We start from the raw sequence: 17,291 nt of genomic DNA on the forward strand, positions 1-17,291 counted from the left end.
TTACAATACGCAATGCAAAAACGACTCCACAATACGATTTACAATCAAAGTGCAATACGCAATGCACAAAAAGTTTCACAATACCTTCAAATACGAGATACACCCACAATACATAATGCACCGAGACCTCTAATGATAAAGAGCAATTTATACAATGCAAAAAATCCACAATATCACCCAACACGCGATAGGAGTTGTAATACATAAAGTACGATAAGCGCAAAAATTCCACAGTCCACCCACAGCACGCAATTACAGCGCAATATGCAATGCACAAAAATTCAAAAATACCACCCATCAATATACCCCCCAACACTCGATACAATACATAATAGAGTGAAATACGCAGAGTTCCGCACATAGGCGGAGATAGTGTCTCCCTCCAGACTTCCAAGTCTATGTCAATTCATGTATACATTCAGATCAGTTGACTCCACCTTTGATGCTGGAGGGGGGGGGGGGCCCACATCCATCGTATCTCGGCCCAAGGTTCCGCAATACCGTTCAGATACAATATGCTCCCAAAATATTTACAGTGCAAAAAAAATTCCAGAATACCGTCTAACGAGATACACCTGCAACACAAGTTGAAATATGTAATAAAGCGCAATATATATGATGATTCCACAATACCGCCCAATACATAAATGAAAGTGCAATTCGCAATGCATAAGAAGTCCCACAATACCACATACACCAACCACAACATGATAATAAAGAACAATTACGCAATGCAAAAAAAAAAAAATCAATATCACCCATCACGTGATAAAAGTAATAATACGTAATATAAGCAATACACAATGCTGCCCAATACGAGTTACAATATGTAATAAAGTGCAATACGCGATGCACAAAAAACTCCCCAATATAATACACCCCATAACATGCGATACAAGTTCTATTACATAATAACGCGCAATTATGCGATGCGCAAGAATTCCACATTATCAGCCAATATGCCCCAACATGCAATACATAATAAAGAGCAATATACACACCCCCCCACAATGCAATGCGCACATACACAAAAATTTCCCGGAGGACCGCTCAATACGAAATAAAAAAGCGCAATACGCAATGCAGAAAAAATTCCACAGTACCTTCTAATGAGATATACCAGCAACATGAGTTCAAATACAGAATGAACCAAGGCATCTAAAAATACGCAATAAAGCGCATTACGCAATGCACAAAAAGTCCCACAATACCATCTAATACGAGTTAAACCCGAAACAAGAGTTACAATACGTAATGAACCAAGGCATAACTATACTTAATAAAAGAACAATATGTATGTAAAAGAAGAAATTCATGATATATACACCCCCCCCCCCAACTGAATAAGAGTTAAAATATGTAATAAAGAGGAATACCGCCCAATACAAGAAGCATTTACATGAGAACCAAGACATTAACTATCTACAATAAAGAGCAATACTGATGCAAAAAAAAAAAATCCACAATAGCGCCCCCAATACGGATACCAACACAAAGGCCACAACAAGCAAAACGCTCAAGTAGACGGCCGAAAAAAAGTTGCCCTTAAAAAATATAGATATCACAAAAATATAAAACTATCACACTAAAAAAGTTATAAAAATTAATGATTATGACAATACCACACAGTGCAACACAAAAAATCAGTGCAGAATTTTCACATTAACGTGAATCTTTTCCTACCGCAGATAACATGATTCCAATGTATCAGAAACGAAGGGAACCTTCAGTTGACATTCATTGTTCAACGCAGGTATAATGTAAAAAATTATATTCATTTTGGGCCCACAGTCAGCCACTCCAAGGGAACGTCCTTAAACTCCCCACTTATTAAAACAATAAGTTTCTCCTATTTCCTTTTCCTAGCGTAATAGTATTGTTTACCTTGAAATCCTGTTTTGGTAAAGATCAGCAGTAAATTATAACTCAAAACAGCACGAGACACAAAGAGCGACCAATGCCTCCGATTGTCTTGGCGGCTGGTCGGATTCTATTTTATGCTATATAAATCACAAAAATATACAAACATCACAAACAAGTATTTACATAGCTTATGACATCACAAAATACAAACACACCCAAAAGAAGGGTACTGCATTGTTCGATCACAAATTTATCCAGTGGTAATAACAGAAATAACGCAATCACACAATGTTCAGAACACAGGCGGGAAAATGTAAATTTGATAACAGACACAAAACAGTACCAGTTGGGTTCCAAAAAGCAGTTCCCAGAGAGAGATGTTTTTTTGAGGGTCACGCCACACTATTATAGACATATATAGAATAAGTCTGCAAACCAAAGTGAAGGATGGTTGTTTACTTGTATTGTCCATCAAAAGCTCCTGATCAAGAAAAAGATAAAACAAGAATAAGAAACATTATACAGTATTAATCTATATGTACATAAAATTTTCTCTGTATGTGTGTGCATGTTCTCTCTATACATATCTATAATTTTAGATTGATTGTCACCAAATTTTACATATATACCAAATGGGATCTAACTTGAATGATAAGTTACTTTAAAAGTTCGTCAAAACAGGAGGGAAAATTCCCAAACTAGGCAAAAAACTGTCGAGCAACAATAGTTTCTGGGCCTCAACAATCACTTTCAGAATGTTTATTTTAATTGCTGTAGTTCCCTAGCAATGAGTTTCAGACGTGTACGTACATGTCTTTACATATATTGTATATATGTCTGTCACATTTTCATTCCTTCCAGTAATGAGACTTTTTGAATAGATGTCAGAATATTCCCATAGAAATCAGTGTTCAAATTGCTGATTTTACTGTAGAAATTTCATAAGGTTTTCGGCCACATCAATAATTTAAAAAATTGTATTAAATTCTCGATTTTTGAAATATTGAGTTTGCTTAGAGATATAAAGCCCAGAAATTTAAATATGAAGTAATTAGTCGGACCTACTTTTGAGTTGAATATCCATGCATTAACATTAATATTCATGATTGAGAAGATTTAATAATTCAACTTTTTCTTTTATAAGAACAATATGGAGACATTGATTTCAATTGCATAAATTCATATAGTTTAGGATGTTTTAAAATTAATTATGGACCCGTAAAAAGTACATCGAAAAAATTCCACAGCTTTAATTGAGCATTTTTTAAAGCAGAAACAGGCAGATGGATAACTTGAAGTTCAAGGGGGGGAAATCAAGATACCTATAGCGCCCCTCAAAAAAATGCCGCTGTGGTTGTCGAGTGGTTATAGTGACGGACTCGCGATGCGAGGATCTGGGTTCGAACCCTACAGTGGTGGTCGGCTGAAGTTGGTTTTCTATGGTTCCCAACTTCAAGGCGCGAATGCGAGCCGATCTCCTGGTTAAAAAGTCTCTACATACGTAGAGGCTTGAGAAAAATTATTGCTTCGTTTTGATAGGAAGGTGGTCATAATTTCGTCCCTGATAAAGACGTTCCTCGAACAGCAACCGGCTTCTACTCCTGATGAAGTGAAACTCAGACACATTGCCGATACTTCGGATGAGATTATTCGAAGTTCACGTGCCATTGCCGATGAAACTGTTACTCTTTACCCTTGGTTGATTAAAATCTTGCTGGAAAAAATAACATAGATAATAATTGTGTAAGCGGTGGCGATACAAAGAAAAAGAATGAAATGCTACACACAAACATAGGCTATAATCAAGAGGCGGATTTATATTTGAGTTGCCACCCTTCTTCCTTTCTAAAATTCATGTTCTTGATCACCAATTACTCAATTTTGGTTACGCACTTGAACTTGTCATCTTGAATATAATCCTATATTGTATGTTAATTCACTTGTGTTGTAAGAATTTTTTACTAATCGTTGACTGGAGCCGTGTGAGAGTCATGTACATGAAATTACATACAATGGGCTAATTAAAAGTCCGACACTTTTTACTTGAGAATTGTTACTTTAGAGTTGGAAAAAAAATTCAAATATCGATTGACATTTGCAGTGGGTGCCCTCTGTAGTTTATGGAATGGTATGAGCACCCACAGAGAAATGATTCAGAAATCAAAATTTCCTACTTGAAGATCAAGAACCCACAAGTTCCGAACACTTCCAGCACCCTTGGCCAGTCAAAGGCGCCCGCCGCTGCGGTGGTTGAGTGGTCATAATGACGGACTCGCGTCGCGAGGATCCGGGTTCGAACCCCACCGCAGTGGTGGTCGGCTGAAGTTGGTTTCCTGTGGTTCTCAACTTCGAGTCGCAAATGCGAGCTGATCTCCCCATTAAAAAGTCTCGCCCCAGAGAGCAACAGGCCTACAACGTTACAAATATTCAATCATTACACTTCACTCACAATTTGAAGTATAGATGGCAGCACTGAAATATCATACACAACACTAGATACACACTCAGACTGTTAGGTGCACTCACTTTGTTCCAGACTGCCACGAAGCTGGGCTGGAAGAGATCTCGGCAACAGGATAAGTCCGGTGGTAGAGATCCTGGCATTCATTCATTCGCCCCTCAAAAAAAGGGGGAAAATACAGGGTGTTTCAAAAAGAATCATCCAATTAAAAAAAAAAAATAATCCTAATTATTCAGCTTTTAATCCATTTTGATTGAATAATGTATAGGTAGAAAGAGGAAATCTTGAGATTCACACAGTTGCCAACAGGTAGCGCCAACACTCTTCCTTCGGCTGACACTTTAGTGTGTCAAGATTGGTTTTTCCCACAGTTAGAAACAGATTCAGATGACTTCTTTTCAGCAGGACTGGGCACCACCACACTGGAGAGCTTGGACGTTCAAAAATTTTTGAACAATCGCATTCCTAAACAATGGATCGGCCTAGCAGGACCTGACAATTAAGTTAAACATCATTGGCCTCCAAGATCGCTGGACCCAACAGTGTGTGATTTCTTCTCGTGGGGGTTTATAAAAGACTATGTGCCTCCCCTTCCAACTACATCAGCTGAACTGAAGATACGCATAACAGCAGCTGTGGATGCGAACATGGTCACAAAAGTTTGGAACAAATGACTGCTGTATAGACATATGCCGTGCATCCCAAGGTGGACATATTGAGCACCTTTAATTTAGTTTGTAAAAACTTTATGATAAGATTGATTTTATATTACATGGCTAAAGTGTCTATGTTCAATATTTTTTGTAATATACGCATTCCAGGAGATTCTTTTTGAAACACCCTGTACTTTTTCCTTTTTAAGGACCCCCCCCCCCAGGTATTTCAATTCGCCTTCCCTGAACTTATAAAGGCATAAACTATTATAAATATACTATCAGCGTTAAAGAAGTGACAAACTATTGTAAAAGCATATACACTAGGGTGGAACGAAAAAAAATAATTTCGAAATTGTCATTGTAATAGAATTTATAATATGCCTTTATGTGAAGAAATACCATTCCTAATTTTTCCCCCAAAATTCCAACTTCTTGAGGTTCCTCATCGCCCCTAAAGTTTTACGCACGTGTGAAATTCTGTAACATGAAACCGCGGAGAAGACTTTCCTATTCCCCTGAAAATGTGATTCATTCAGTGAACTCGATGTTTTCCCTTGTTTTCAGTATTCATCTGCAATCTTACCCCTTAACTGAGAGGGTGTATGAAATAAACACATACAAATGATGAGAATTATTGTTGTGGCATTTTAGGAAATCCTAAAAGAGTTGGATTCTCTGGTCTCACCCACCTATGGCGACGCTATGCTTTGTTATTTGCTGACGCAATGCAATATGAAGGCGCAACAATCAAGATTAAGCTATTACAGACATTCTAGAAATTATCATGCCAAAGATAGAAAATATTTGGAAAACTGCTTCAATTCCTACGGTTTCTCACCAACGGATACGCAAATTTTTCAAAGACTTTTACTTTAAATACAAGAATCTTCAGAAAAATATGAAAGCAAGAAAAGATTCTCAAACTTTCAAGTTGAATTTGGAATCTTTCAGTGGGAATCACGGAAATTATTCGACATTACAGCATGCAAATGTGATCTTGAAAACTAAGTGTGACAAGTTGAGAAAGGTCCCAAATTTAAAGAGAGATTTCTTGCAAGATCAAAGAAGTACACGCAAGATGGCAGTTGGTCGAGTAGATGTCCTAACAACGAAGAAACTGAAAAACAATGAACACAGGAAAATGGAAATGGTATCCTGTTTGAAGTCATCTCAAGAAGAAACGGCGGAAACTAGTTAATCAACCACTGAAAACTCATCTATATCCAACGATTCTGAGGAAAATTATCTACATTAGCCAAAACACAGTTTGCCGTTGAAGTTAGCATTTCCATCTACCAGTACTTGAAGCTGGTCCATCAATCAGTGCCGAAGCAAGTATTTCATTTGTTTTTTGAAGTTTTACCATCATCTTCACAGATGAAAACTAAATTACCAAATGTTGCTCTTGCTTGTGATAGAACTAGTGTGTCTGATTGATCAGCTGCAATTATTGCGAATGCTGTGCTGGAAGATGCTGGGTTATTGACGAAAGAAAAGCGAAATATGACAAGAGACTGGATGAAAATGAGGCATGAAAGAGCATCACAGAGTTCTTTTGCAAGATAAAATTCCTAGAACAAATGTGCGAGGAATATATTCTGATAGTAGAAAAGACAAAACCTTTGCTAATGTGAAAGAAGGCGATTCTTTCAAAAGAAGAACCATATCTGAAGACCACATAACTATTGCAGGAATCCGGGTCAATTTATCTCGGTCACACAACTCCAAGAAGCAGTAGAGCAAGGGATATAAAGTCATAAATTCTTTGACTTTTTGAAGCAAAATTTTGATACGAAAGAATTGATGGTGATCGGATACGACGGAACTGTTACCAATACTGGTTATAAAAAGATATTGGAAAAAGTTTGGAAAATTGTGAAAGATTACCTATTGTGAAATTTAAACCAATCTCTAATAACCTTCCGATAATGGACAGTGACAACAGTGATTTAAGTGCAGATCAGAGATATCTTGTGGAAATAGTATGGGCAAAAAACTGGGAATCAAAAGAATTTTAAAAATTAGAAATGAGGGATTATCAGAAGCAGAAATCCGTCCATTTTCCATGTTCCGAAAATAAACTTTTCTGCTAAGCACTATTCGGAACTAATTGCATGGGATCAAGTGCGAGTGACTGAACCACCTATTATAAAAAAATCTGGAACTGGACCCACAAAAATGATCTGAACCTGCTTTTCCATCTATACCAAATTTTCCGTGTCTCACACAAAAGCTGTTGAACAGTGAGTATGACTTGTAACTGAAGCATCTCTTGCTGTATCAACAACCGAGAGTCGTGAAGGCTTCATTCAAGTCAGAATAAAATCAAGGAGTACTCTTCCATCGTTTGAAAAAAAAAATGGACTATTTTGCAAAAAAGTGAAATGTAATAACAGTGGAAGCAATAGAGGCATTCTCCTGAAACCTATACCGTCAAGTTTTTTTTCGTTTTTTTAATTTGGAATATGGTTATAGTTTTGTCCCCCCCCCCCCATAAAGGGTTTATTTTTTATATATATATATATAAAATGTTTAAAAAGATTTTTATAATGTGCATTTAAAAAAAAGTCTTTTTGCTCAACCTTTAGGATCTGTGAGGAACCATATTAAAATATTTTCCTAGATTTTGGTATAACGTCTTAAAACCTTGAAAAACATCTTTTGATTATTAAGGCAACATCAATTTCCAAAAAAAGTGAAAAACACCCTTTTTCGTTCCACCCTAATATACACGCCTGAAACTCATTGTAAGGGAAAAACAGCAACTAAAATAAACATTCCAAAAGTGATTGTTAAGGCCCAGAAACCATTGTGTTGCCCTGCTCTAACTTTTAAAGTAGGCCATTATTCAAGTTGGGTCCCGTTTGTCACCAAATTTAGCATATATACCAATCTAAAATTACAGATTTGTATAGAGAGCACACAGAAAATCAATGTTATATACAGTAAAACCTCGTTAAGTCGTCACCCTGGTTAAGTCGTCATTTTTCTTCACACCCTTCCAGCTCTCATAGACCACAATGTTATTAAACCCTCGTTTACTCGTCGCTAATTTCGGTTAAGTCGTCACTATGAAAAAGTTTAAGAGGAACAGACCATTTTTATGGCTCCCATTAAAAAAAAGAGCTTGTTAACAGCATTGCCATATGCTTAAAAGTCACCATAAAATCCTATATACCCAAACGGAACAGTTTAAGTAACAAAAGTTACGCTGGGGAAGTTCATTTGCTGACTAAGGTTTTTGGGACGTTGGGGACTGTTCAAGCTAGATCTCATTTCTGCCTGGGCTCCATTGGAGAAACTGGACAAAACGTGATACACCCAAGCTCTGCCGCAAGAAGCAACGTAAGCACTTCGCCCGCCGCAGGACATCTCTGGCAAACCAAAATTTATCGATATGTTAAAGATTACATAAAGGAAATCAAAAATTATGTAAATCGAACAATCAAATTCATCAAATTAAAGTCAAAGTACAACGCGCGCGTGGGCACTGATAATAAATAATCATAGAAAGCATGAACTCTACTAATTTAGGGCTTGAAATTTAAACAAAATATCTTTGTAGAGAAAAATTAAGCATTCTTTCCCAAGTTGAGGTCTTCTGTTTACTTTTCCCTGCCCAGGACCTCTCCACCAAGTCAAAAGTGTTCGAGATTACTTTGAAGTTGTATCATGAACTACTGATGAAGAATTCAAACACTAAAATTAAATTTGATGTATATGTAAAATTAATGTGCAATAGAGAGTTCTGTTATAAATAAAAGCTACTTATTCAAACAGTTGCACTGTTAGTCTATAAATTAAAAATTACTAGTATGAATCAAAGTATACAGTACATTTCACCACAATAATTTAAGTAATAAGAGATAAAAAAGGTAAATTATTTTTTCTTTCGCAATCTATAAATTTTATTAACATTGTTATTTTGATTCATACTTTAATAAATGTCATATTACTTTAAATTTATACGATTTTATAACATTGCACATTAAAACTGATGGAACTCCTCTTAAGTCGTCACTCCACTTAAGCCATCATAATTTTTCGATAATTTGAGGTGACAACTTATCGAGGTTTTACTGTATACAAATAGCCATGTAATATAAAATTAATTTGAAGTGCTAAGTTTTTTTCACAAACCCAATTCAAGGTGCTCAATATGTCTGCCTTGGGATGCACACAGCATATGTCTATACAGTAGTCATTTGTCCCAAACTTTTGTGACCATGTTTGCATCCACAGCTGCTGTTATGCGTATCTCCAGTTCAGCTGATGTAGTTGGAAGGGGAGGCACATAACCATAGTCTTTTATAAACCTCCACAAGGAATCGTATTGGTTAATTTAGACATGGTTTGTATGGCCCTCAAAGAAAGGGAGGAGGGAGATATTACGTGATCCAAAAAGAAAAATTCCATAGAAGAAAACCCTGGCAGCACTGGGTATTATAGTAGTTAGTCTACTATAATCAGGGTGATCGTACATCCCAGATTGAACAGGAGGGCCCCTGTTTGAACAGCCTGTTCCTGCATAAGAGAAAACATGCACTTCTAACAGGTTCCCCTCCTCCTTGAATTGAAGGGGAGAATTTCCACTTGCACTTTCCCACCTATGCCAACAATTTTTTCATTGAACGAAGAGGCCGGCGATCGCCATATTTCCACCTATGCTGGTTTTTTTTTGTCCCAAAATTCACGGAAAATAATTTCGTGGAGTCAGCTGGCAAGCAAATGAGCGATGACGAGTAAGTGAGCAAACGAGTGGCCGAACAAGTGAGCAAACGAGTGGCCGAACAAGTGAGCAAACGAGTGGCCGAACAAGTGAGCAAACGAATCATCGAGGAGCAAGGGAGCAAATGAGTCATTGATTTTTATTCCTTTGCTAGGACATTCAATTGGTCACTTGCTCACCCCCTAGATCCTCACTCTCCAGGTGGGGTCATTCACTCAATCAATATATCACTTATATTGATTGAGCGGTAATCACATACAGTGATTCACCCACGTTTCCTACCCTTCTGAGTCTGCAAGTCTCCTATCCATCTTGTACTGGGGTTTGCATGCTTTCTGCATATTTCTAGAGTGGTTATCAGAGTGTGCATCATGGCTCCAAGGGACGTCGCCAATTTTTGTCAGGAGCGTCACGATGAGCTGGCGATATTAATCTGCTGTTTTGATGTGCTTTAAAGTGGGTTTTATATTATTCTGGGGAGGTGCAGATCATTGTTAACTAGGTCCATGTCAAAAGCATTCCTGAAGATACTCTATGTAATGAGTGCTTTCTAAATCACTTCCACATATGCTTATTCAGTTTCTTCGTGAGGAAATGAGTAAATATGCTTGAAACTCACTAGTCTTCTTTGCCCCACACAAAAACTAGCTGGGACGACAGCAACAGTTCAGCTGTACAAAATTCAAGGAGGCTTAGCGCAAGTCTCTCCAAAACCGGCCCGTTAGCGTGGGTATGACTTTCGTTGCTCATATTGTAAATCATGCAATCAGCCATCCTACTCTAATCAGAGGCAGGGCCGTAGCATGTCTTCTTGGAGCACCACTGAAAAGGAATATTATGTAAAAGTAAATTTTCTAGTAGGGGAGGGGGTATTTTACTCGGGGCCCTAGTGCAGCATTCCAGTTGTGCCAGTCAAGTTATAGGCCTGATCAGAGGTGGATTTATGGTTTTTCGCCAGTGTGCAACACAAATTTCGCTGCCCTTGTACTATTCTAGTCTAATTTTCTTGATCACTCATTTTTCTCAAATTCGCCGCTCTAGGTTATAGCCCACTAGACCCCCCCCCCCCCAACTCCTGTAAATGTTTACATGATTATTTTGCAATTCCTCTATTACACCTAGTATGCATCTAGGAATGTAAACTTTGTTAATAGTGTCTGCTAGTAGTAAAAGCGTAATTCTAAACACAGTCGATCCTGTTTTAACGAATAGATATAACGGAAATCTTATGTATTGTAACAAAAGCTTTTCTAATCCTCACTCAAATTTAAATAGGAAGAATGTATTGCAAATTCCGTGAAAAAGAAAATCTGTTATAATGAATTCAGCAGAATGAATGAGTGCAGAACGTTCCAAAAATGATCCAGTAAACCCGTAAAATAGCTTGTGGGGGGGGGGAGGAAGGGGCAGAGATGACATATTTTGCTGACAAAAGGTGGAAGTTGAAAGTTTTGCTAATGGGGGGGGGGGGGTAAAAAATGACTAAAAATTTGCTGACATAATACTTGAATCAGGGTTGGGTTTTTGACATGATGAGCGTCAAGAACTGGTTTAAACCGTCAAAAACCTAACGGCCGTATTCACCACTCACGGTCCTGAAACGCGGATCAGTTGAAACCCGTTTCAGTTTTAGAACGAATTTGGCATTCACCAGTGAGTCTCGAGTGCGTATCAAGTGAAACTCGGTTCAGTTGGCGAGTATTTGGCGTATATTAGCTTGGCGAGAGTAGATCCGACGCTGATTGGATGAAGGGTTTTTGATCTTCTAATGAAGTAGAAAACTCAACGGTAGGATTCGTGTGTTTACGTTTTTCAACAATTTTTTTTCGATAAGCAAAATATGGTTTTATCATCCCCTTTTTAATGGAAATTCCATTTCATTCCAGCTACGGTTTTCTTTCCTACTTCCGCTATATCTATAATGATGGTTTTTCATTACGCTACGGAATTGCTAATATTCTCAGATTAGATAAATTATGTATCACACATACAATCAGCTTAAATGCGCTTTTCATTGCTTTGAAAAAAAAAAAATGTATCAGCACATTCAAATTTTATTAATCGTGAAGGAAAAAAGGACGGTCGCAATTGTGTAAAATTTATATTACACAATTATTATACAGTATTATTTTAAAAAATACTAATAAATTTGGAAATTTTTCAAAAAATAATTTTTATCTGAATATTTTTTAAATTATGATTGTTTTGTACCTGAAATCAAATTTTTAAATACACATATTAAAATGAAAAAGTACAAAATTCAGTGAATTTGATTTCCAAAAATTTTTTTTATGCTAATAGTAATTCTTGTGATGCACATTGAATATTAAATTACTGAACATTAATAGCTATATTTCCTATTAGCCAAATAAGTTAATATCTGAGACTGATTTTTTGTAATTTGTTGAAACTTGTATGATAGTTGCATGCAATCCTTCCTACACACAAGATGTGCCCCCTCTCAATGTATAAAATGCTAAACCCAACAGTTTTTTTTTCAACAAAAAACTGTTCCAACATGTGTACTAGTTTTTTGATTAGCTTACATAAAAAGTTAGATTCAGTTAAAAACAGTTCATTATATTATTAAATATAAGGTGAAAGGACGTCCTTGAAGCTGAAAGATTCTTAAAAATAAAAAAATCTGTAAACAAAGTTTCAAATCTGACAGTCAATACAAGCATTAGTGTATGGACAATTTTTTTTTTTTTATGTGTAAAATGCATTGTTTTTGAATCATGTTTAACTAAAGGGTAAACTAATAGTCAAGACTAAAAATTAAAAAAAACTTGACATATATCGATAGATTCAACGTCATTATTCATCAACAAAATCATTTTCCATCCCTCTTTTTACTAGCAGGATTGGTAGTTAAATCTGGATTTTTTTTAAATATATACTGTATTTACATGATAATCACAATCTAGTAATTCGTTACTTTCAAAATTTACACTGTAACTTAAACATAATTAAGGCACGAATTCAAACTACATAAAAAAAAGCTAACATTTTCCTCACTTAAGAAATAACGACAAATCAATTATCAAAAATAATTTATTCATATTTATATGGAAGTATTTGAGATTGCTAAAAAAAAATAATGGTACGTATAACACACACACAAACATTGTAAATAAATAGAGATTTTCTTCCGTGATGGAGTCTCGTCTTCAGTGGCCACATTTTATCATACATGTGTTTTTACCCTACTTTTGCTCCCTTGTTACTACTGAAATACTTGTTTCATCTGAAAAATTAAAAACATAGTTTTCATGAAAAAAAATTTCCCTAAAGAATGAAGCAAATCATACTGCATAATACGAATAAAGCACATGTAATCAGCAATCATGTGGTACTAGTTATGTAATGATAGATTACTTAAATATTATAAATTTCACTCAATCATTGCCCAATGCTGGCATGAACTGCACATAAATAAGGTTCCAAAAAGTAATTTCATGAATTTTTGAATTGGTGTTTTGAGCACGAAAGGTATGATCACACACTAAAATCTCAATAAAATGATATTCTGCAAATCAAGAAAAAATATCATTGTAGAGGGATGGCTGTTGTATTAAGATTAGAGATGTAAAATTCTTAAGAATATTGTAACGAAGGACTACTATTGTAAATAACTTGAGAATATTCTTATTATTCTTAATAAGAATATTCTCCAGTTATTTATAATATAATTATATATAATATCCTAGAGAATATTCTTTGGAAAGAATACTTTTATAAATTACTGGGGAATATTCTTATCAAAAATAATAAGAATTATTTTCAAGTTATTTCTCATATTAATATTCTCATCTCTAATCGAGTTGGCAGCAGTTTAACATTATACTATAGGAATTTCCAAACAAGACTTTCAAAATATTGATGTAGAGGGATTTATTTTTATATCAAGTATCATTGTAGTGAGGTTTAACTGTAAATAATAAATGAATGAACTGTTTTGGATAATGAGAGTGCATCACAGAAAATATTTTTTGTTGTGCACATGCTTTCATTTGTGCAAATACTGTGGATTCTGCTTATAAAGGTTTTTTTTTTTTTTCAAAAAGTTACCATAAAAAATGTAAGCTGGAAAAATGCTTTAAACAGGAAATCTTAATAAAAAATTAATTAGAGTACTAAGCAGGAAAATATTATACATGGGAATGTTATAAGCGAGATCGACTGAATATAGAAGGAAAATGTCATGTTTACACACAGCAGCAAAGTATCAAATAAATATATTATTGCCCAGAGGTAAAAACTAAAAAAAGGTAATATATTTTGCTTGGCATTAATATGAATATTTTCATATTAGAGACGAAACATTTCATACACAAATCTATATTTTAGAGTGTTGGTGAATATTGTATTGTTTAGGAATTAAAATGCACTACTGTAATGATCGCTTTTGCCTAGTACATTTTGCGAGTTCTTAATGTACGAGGCTCCTCAAGAGAAAAAGGGGCCCCACAAAAATGAGATCTGGTTGAAATTTTCTAGAATTTACCAGGTAGGACCACAGAAAAATTTCTCCTCTCGGGGGGGGGGGGGCCCTTCCCATCATGCTCTTAAGATGGTCCTGGTTAGGGGAATTTTTTTTTTTTTGTATACAAGTAATACAAAAAAAAAAAATTTTGTATGCACTGCATACAAGTGACTATTCCTGCAATTCAAGAGAGATATTCATGACTTCTTTTCAGACCAATGATACATTATTATCAGAGAGGAAAAAACTTCAAAAGCGTGACACTATACCCTGCCATTTTAACCTTTAGGTCAGGACCGTAAATAAGCTGGGGCAACTGGAGCACTTCCCAAGGGCTGAGAGAATGGGGGCCCTCACAAAAATGTACACTTTATTTTACATAATAATACTTTCAGGGGCCCCCACTCAAGAAAAAAGTCTGCATCGAGAGAGCCCACTACCAGTGCTGTCTTAACGGATGGACCTACCCGGGCACGGCCCGGGGGCCTCGAGAGAAGAGGGCCTCACAAAAATGAGATTTGGTTGAAATTTTCTGTAATTTACCTGGTACGTCCTCACAAGTCACTTGGCCCGGGGGCCCATGGTGTTCTTAAGACGGCCCTGTTTCAGGTACCATAAAGACGAATTTGTCATTAATATCAATACATGAGTATATTACACATACAATTCTATCATTATTTGATAATGATCATTTTGTTAGCGAATGAAGTTCAGATTTGAAGGAAATCATAGAAAAGTATCATTACTCACCTTCTTTCGTCACTTGTTGATGGCTTCAAGAAGTAGTTGAAAGCTTTCATTGATCGGGGATAATTACTTAACATATATTTAATACCTAAACGCGGTTACTCATCACCCTATAATTAATAAATTATTCTAAATTCCCTATTTCATTCCGGGTCATCGTAAAAACAATTCAGTGCGACCGCCATTACTATGTCGATGTTTGTGTTTGCAGCGATGATAATGTTCACTGCGCATGCGCTGAAACTCGATCCACCCTGCTGGATCGCCGATATCGGAGGTTCAGTTTCAGGCTCGAAAAGCTGGTCCGTGGATCTCGATTCAGGGGTGGTGAATACCAATTTTGAGGTGAAACGCGGTTTAGAACCTGGATCGCGTTCTGAACCTGGACGGTGAATACGGCCGTAAATGAATGCCTTTTGGTAATGTTTTGAACACAATAGGTATATAACAATGAAAAAGTTACTTTTTTGCATATTACAGTGTTTTATTTTTAAACATTAATTTATTACAATAATTAAAACAAAATATTCTAATTATAACTTGCAATTTTGAATTTTTCAACATGAGTCTAGAACATATGAAATATAATTTTATGGTTCATTTATCTAAGCTACTCGTTACCAGTGTTCAATTTGCTAAGCGGAATAGAGCCGTTTATTCAAAATATGTATGATAGGGCATCAGGATTAGGCTTTTGACCCCAGAAACTAACTTGGTATTAAAACTGTCAAAAACTTACTGTCAATGAAGTCAAATAGTTTGTTAACCTAATAGATATGTTAAATAACAAAACACTTACTTTTATGTAGATTAAAGGGTTTTACATTCAGAATTATAATTACTGAGGAAAAATACAAATTTTGATATTTTAAATTTTCTGATTCACCCAAAATTTTATTCCCATATAAAAATTCTCATGCAGCATCTGTTAATACACTGATTAAACTCATTTATTTTACCCTGAAAATTTCTTTGCTCAGTGTGTACAAATTCAGAGTTTCAAAGAGTATTTTCAACAAAAGCAGAGCTGACAGGACTTGATACCCAACATGTTTGAACACAGCTTCAATTAGAAAACAATTGCATTATAAATGCTAGTAAATGTACCATATCATAGTGCAAAAGTAAGAATAACTAAGTTTGACTAAGGATAAGTTACAGGAGTTTCTTGAGCATCATATACAAGCTAGCATTATCAAATTAAATGACATTTTAATCCGACAATTTAGTATTTTGATCTTCAGATATATTTCAATGTTATGCACAATAAGAGTATAGTTTTAAGTATCAGTGATTATCTAGATAATTTAATAACAGGAATCAACATTACATATATGATGTGATAAACTTTTTTAAAAACTTCTGTTGTAAAAAGAATACAGCAGATGGTTTATATCAAAGCAACATACATAGGCAGTTGAAGAAATTTTGGAAGGTCAAGAACCATCTTGAATGGGAGAATGTCAAATCCTTCCATAGTTTTCCCTTGTGTTTATGCTATGCTTTATTTAAATTGTATATTTTATAAGAAAAAAAAAAAATATATTTTGTGCAAAACAATTCTGTAGAGAGTAGACAATTATTTTACAATCATATTAAATATTTATTCTTTGTATAGCATAGTCACTTTATACATTCCATGCAGTTGATGTATTTCCAATGGAAATTTTTATATTGAAAAGCAATATTTGAGGTTTTTGACGCGACAGCTTAAACCGTCAAAAACTGGCATGTGTCAAAAACCTGCCAACCCTGACTTGAATGGCCCCTTTCTTCAGGCCCGTCATTTGGGGGGGGGGCGTTGCCCTCCCCTGGCTTTTGAAAACACACACACATATATATATATATATTACACACACACACACACACACACACACACACATATATATTACACACACACACACACAAATACACTGAAGAGCCAAAAAAACTGGTATATCTGCCTAATATCGTGTAGGGTCCCCGTGAGCCCGCAGAAGTGCAGCAACACGACGTGGCATGGACTCAACTAATGTCTGAAGTAGTGCTGGAGGTAATTGACATCATGAATCCTGCAGGGCTGTCCATAAATCCGTAGGAGTAATGGGCTCTGAAAGCCCATATCGATGATGTTTCGTTGAATGGTTAGCACGCTGACATTTGTTGATGGCCCAGCATTGAAATCTGCAGCAATTTGCAGAAGGGTTGCACATCTGTCACGTTTAATGATTCTCGTCAGTCGTCGTTGGTCCCGTTCTTGCATGATCGTTTTCCGGCTGCAGCGATGTCGTAGATTTAATTTTTTACCGGATTCCCGATATTCACGGTACACTCGTGAAATGGTCGTACGTGAAAATCCAAATTTCATCG

At 35.8% G+C, this 17,291-nt stretch overlaps 1 long non-coding RNA gene across 1 annotated transcript in view; it reads right to left on the reverse strand.

Annotated features, from left to right (window-relative positions):
* Positions 1-1,852: 1,852 nt before the first annotated feature.
* The window catches only part of LOC149065259 (uncharacterized), a 41,811-nt gene continuing 26,372 nt past the window's right edge, over positions 1,853-17,291 (reverse strand). Inside the window, exon 5 of the long non-coding RNA XR_016195644.1 lies at positions 1,853-2,344. This is a non-coding gene — a long non-coding RNA (uncharacterized LOC149065259). The remainder of the gene's footprint in view (positions 2,345-17,291) is intronic.

This window comes from Pholcus phalangioides, unplaced genomic scaffold, assembly GCF_987345545.1.
Source record: "Pholcus phalangioides strain wild (caught in Gottingen) unplaced genomic scaffold, Ppha-v1.0 ptg000040l_1, whole genome shotgun sequence".
NCBI classification, from domain to species: Eukaryota; Metazoa; Arthropoda; class Arachnida; order Araneae; family Pholcidae; genus Pholcus; species Pholcus phalangioides.